Below are 5654 nucleotides of genomic sequence, written 5' to 3' on the forward strand. Positions count from 1 at the left end.
ATATTCCAGAGGAGCATAGGATCGATGTGTTCATAGGGACTTTAAAGGATAACATCCAACATGAGTTTCACCTTTGGGAACCTAATTCATTAGAGAAGGCATTCAGGTTGGCAAGAAAAATGGAAAGGAAAACTATGGCAACAAAGAAGCCTACCACTCACAATTATAAAGATGGAAGTGTTGTTGCCCCTAGCCTTCCACAACCTACAAGGTTGACACCACAACAATTGGAAGAAAAAAGAGCAAAAGGGCTTTGTTACAGTTGTGATAGAAAATACACTAAAGGTCATAAGTGTGCTGAAAAAAAATTATTTTAAATAGATTTTGAAGAGGAGGAATAAAGGGAACAAGAAACATCCAAAGAAGAGGATATACACCAAGAACGAACCCTAGAGAAAGAAGAAATGAATCCGACCATATCTTGTAATGCATTGGCTAGAATTACCACTCCTCAAACTATCAAGATAGAAGGACATATAAAAAAGAAAAAGGTAATAGTGTTGTTGATTGGGGCAGTACCCATAATTTTATTCATTGTAAGATAGCCAAGGAATTGAATTGCTTCCTATATCCAACACCAGAGTGTCAAGTGATGGTTGCAAGTGGAGGAACCATAAATTGCTCTGGAAAGTGTCATAATATCAAGCTATCCATGGGAGAATATGTATTGAATATCCCAATGCTTTCCATTCCAATGGGTGGTGTTGATGTTGTACTAAGAGTCCAATGGTTACAATCCTTGGGTACAATATCTTTTAATTTTCAAGAACTTGTCATGAATTTTTTTCCGGAAGGAAAGGAAGTTGAATTAAGGGGTATCACTGGGAAAGATAATCAGCTCTAATAGAATGACAAAGCTTCTAAAGAGAGAAAAATGAAGTGTAATTGCACAATTATGTTCGCTAGAGGTTCTCACATCGAAATCATCTATTTCTCCATAACTCCAAAAAGTCTTGGACAATCATTCCAAGGTATTTGAGACTCCCAAAGGCCTCCCACCTATTCGTGATCATGATCATGCTATTCATTTGAGGCCAGGAAGTGTTCATCCAAACATCAGGCCTTACAGATATCCCTATGCCCAAAAGAGTGAAATTGAACGTATGGTTGCAGAAATGCTAGAGGCTGGTATAATTCAACCTAGTCAAAGTTCTTTCTTTGCTCTAGTAGTATTGGTGCACAAGAAGGATGGGTCATGGCGCATGTTTCCGGATTATAGGGAGTTCAACAAGCTCACTATTAAAGATAAATTTCCCATTCATGTCATTGATGAATTATTAGATGAATTGCATGGATCAATTTATTTCACCAAGTTGGATCTTCGTTCAGGATATCATCAAATCAGAATGAAGACTGAAGACATTCTGAAAACAGACTTTAGAACTCATGAGGGTCATTATGAATTTTTGGTCATGTCTTTTGGCCTTACCAATGCACCTTCTACATTTCAAGGTTTGATGAATTCCATTTCCAAACCCTTCCTTAGAAAATTTGTGTTAGTGTTTTTTGATGATATACTAATCTACAACAAGTCTTGGAAGGATTATGTTCAACATGTTGACAGGGTGCTCAAACTATTAGAGGAGAAACAATTATATGCAAAAAGCTCCAAATGTTTCTTTGGAATACAAGAGGTGGAATATCTGGGTCATATTATATCTCATGAAGGTGTGAAGGTAGACCCTAGAAAAATTAAATCCATTAAAGAATGGAAAATCCCCACATCCATAAAGCATCTGCAAGGATTTCTCGGGTTGACAGGGTATTATCGCAAGTTTGTTAAGAATTATGGGAGAATAACAGCACCTCTAATAACATTATTGAAGAAAGATGCATTTTCACGGACTCCAGAAGCAACGAAGGCCTTTGAACATCTTAAAGAGACAATGTGCCAAGCACCAGTGTTAGCTATGTCAGACTTCACAAAAACATTTATTGTGGAATGTGATGCCTCAGGAAATGGAATTGGTGTTGTTTTAATGCAAGAAGAAAGACCCATTGCTTCTGAAAGTCGTCCAATCAAAAGAAAGTATTTACATAAAGCTATTTATGAGAATGAAATGTTGGCAATATTGCATGCATTTAAGAAATGGTGACCCTTCCTGATGGGAAGACACTTCAAGGTAAAAATGGATCATGATAGTTTTAAATACTTTTTAGAACAAAGATTATCTTCAGAAGAGCAGCAAAAATGGGTCACAAAGATGTTGGGTTATGAATTTAAAATCATCTACAAAAAAGGAAAGCAAAATGTTGTGGCATATGCACTCTCAAGAAAGGATGAGGATGTGGAAGCATTGCTTTGTGCCATTTCTATTATCCAACCAGAATGGATAAACGAAGCAAGGGATGAATGGAAGAATGACGAAAAAGTGTGGGCATTCATTCAAAAGATACAACAAGATCCCAGTGCATCTGATACATTTAGCTGGAAAAATGATTCGTTATGATACAAAGATTGCTTATACCTATGTAAGAATTCCCAACTCAAATAAAAGATTCTTATGGAATTGCACACTTCTCCCTTAGGAGGGCACTGAGGATTTTTATAAACTTACCACAGGGTTAAGAAGGATTTTTTTTTGGATGGCCTTAAATCAGATATTCAAAAGTTTATGATGGAATGTTTGGTTTGCCAACAAAATAAAGTTGAAACAATTAAGACCCCATATCTATTACAACCTTTATCCATTCCAAGCCAACATTGGAAGGAGGTTTCAATGGATTTTATCACATGTTTACCCAAGTCCGAAGGAAAGAGTGTCATCATGGTGGTAGTTAATAGACTTACCAAGTATGCACGTTTTTGTGCATTATCACATCCATTTAAAGTCAATAGAGTTTCTACTACATTTATGGAAACAATTCAAAAGCTACATGGAAACCCAAAGATTATTATAAGCAACCGAGATTCCATTTTTCGCTGGAAATTTTTGGACATAATTATTTTCTTGTCTTGGTACTCAGTTAGCTCATAATTCATCTTATCATCCTCAATCTGATGGGAAAACGGAGATAGTAAACAAATGTTTGGAAGGATATCTTCGTTGCTTTGTATCTGATAAACAAACACAATGGGTCAAATGGTTGTCTCTGGCTGAATGGTGATATAACACTTCTTTCCATACTGTAGCAAAAATGGCCCCATTTATGGCACTTTATGGATATCATCCACTATCCATCATGTCATATTTAAGGGAAAATTCTAAGGTTCAAGCAATGGAAGATCGCATCGAGCATCAACAACAAGTTCTCCAACTCTTAAAAGATAACCTCACTTTGGTGTAGAATAGAATGAAACAATAGGCGGATCAACATGGCCGCAAAGAAGTTTTGATGTAGGTGACTGGGTATTCCTACGGTTACAACCATACAAAAAAATGTCCCTCAAGCAAGCTAAGAAGGATAATAAATTATCACCAAAGTATTATGGTTAGTACAAGGTGTTGCAAAAGATTAGTACTATGGCATACAAATTGGAGCTTCCTGCAGCTTCCTGAGTGCACCACAGTTTTCCATGTTTCATGCTTAAAGAATTTTATAGGTGACAAACTCCCAGTTCAAACAATATTGCCAAAACTTGATGAGGAAGGAAAAATCATATTTGAACCTTAAGCAATCACAGAAACAAGAACTCGACAACTACGAAATCGATCAATTTCAAAGTATTCCATCAAGTGGAAGAACTTACCTGCTGAACATTCCACATGGGAGGGTGGGAATTGTATATAGAAGCATCCAAAACTACTCAAGCATTGAGGACAACACTTTTTTGAAGGAGAGGGGCATGTTAGGTCCCTATAATACTAGTGATTCCCCCATTACTATTGTCATTGTATAGCCCTTATTGTTATTGGTGTGCCCCTATTGTCTCCATATTGTTATTATTGTGCCCCATAGAAGCCCACTATTGTTATTGTTGTTCCCTTATATTATTATTATTATGTTGGCTTTGATTATATTGGGACCCCTTAGACTCTTATATATAGAAAGGAGGTTTTGTCATTTTTATCATCCAAGAATTGTTCATTTGTGTAATGTAAAGGAGGTTTCCCCCTCAAAGAGGTTGATTTTGAAGTCGTTGACCTATCTTTTCTTCTATTTTGTGAGTTAGTTACATAACAGTGATTGTGTAACAAAATGACCTAAGAATCTTTGAAATTTGAGGCATCTGCTTCTCCATAAATTCGGGACAAAAGGGATACAAGAATCATTTAAGTGGATTTGAGCATCCTAGTCGAATAAAATCTAGATTTTCTTGATGTAAATCTTACTCTAGGAACCCACCATTTTTTCATTTCTTCCCCACAGTCCAAAGGGCATTGCCACATCCAATTTTTTGTCAGTTATGTGTCTTCAATGGGAAAATTATAGTATGTATGTAGAGATGAGGATACAATGATGGGAGAGATTTCCCTTGTGTGTCTCTTATTAGCATGTTGTTAATGTTAGTTTTACTAATGATCCAAGAGATTGCCTATACACATGGAAACACACTAGGATATGCAACTATCGTGTAAAGGTGAGACCTCTTGAGAGGTTGGTAAACACTAAAGTCCTTGACATCATCTGATAACTCAAGATAGAAATCTTGTCGAAACATCTAATAAATTCCTCTCCATTGACATGCCACACTAGTGTCCATGGGACAAATGGTATTATTGAAAATGGGGTTTGGGTTGTTAGTTCTAATTTCTTCCTCCTCTCAAGCTAATTTCAACAATGATCTCTTTCAACTTTCTTCTCTTGTAGGATGCCATGTTTGCTCTTGCAATCACTCCAAGAGAGTGAATTTGGCCCTAGTCAAGAAAATCACAAGGGCATGTGCAAGTATCCAAAGTGTTGTTTTCAGTGAACTTTTAGGCCAACTTTAATCATATATGAGGAGGGAAATATCGATGATGGGCAATCTACCCAACTGATTCCACCCTTAATTTTCTCATTTTATTCAAACCTTTTTTTCTTCAATTTCTCTAAGAGTGCCAAAAATGAAGGAAGCACTATGACTATATTAAATGCTTTAGTGTCCTATTGTGATAGGGTCTCTAATGAGGTAGAGTAGGTGTTGATTATTCGTTGGTGAGCTCGCGAGGGCACACTAAAAAATGGAAAAGTGTGTGGGTTGTCAATATTTTTTTTTCAAATAATATATAACATGAGACAATGGCTTGTATTTAAAAAGACCTTTTGGAAGTCGAAGGTCATGTTAAGATGGTTACCATGTCACATGCAAGAAGTCTTGTTTTTCCTTTGTTTTCCTTTTTGATGTCATGAGGGGTGACTTTTGGCACTATGCTATATGTTGCATGATTTTTTTTTGTGCGACATCACTCTTGATGAAAATTTTAACATGTGCACCATGTGGGTTGAAAAATCATTGCATAAAAACGGTTTCACACAACATACTGTTGATTTTGGGTAGCATCGGATGTCCTCTAGTTCTTGTATTTGGTGAAGGGGCTAGAACACGTAAGATCTCCAGAACCCATAAATCGTTTGGAGAAATTCCACCTGGATTAGGAGTTATTAAAATAATTAATATTTTTAATGGGTTCCTAAGTCTAAACTTAGGAAAATAAAAATATTAATGTGTATTAATAAAAATATGGGTGAGAAGTAACTGACTGTCAAGGATCAAGCATGTTTTAATCTTA

The sequence above is a fragment of the Pinus tabuliformis genome, chromosome 8, assembly GCF_031772625.1.
Source record: "Pinus tabuliformis cultivar Carrire ecotype Pingquan chromosome 8, CPIR1, whole genome shotgun sequence".
Taxonomy (NCBI): Eukaryota; Viridiplantae; Streptophyta; class Pinopsida; order Pinales; family Pinaceae; genus Pinus; species Pinus tabuliformis.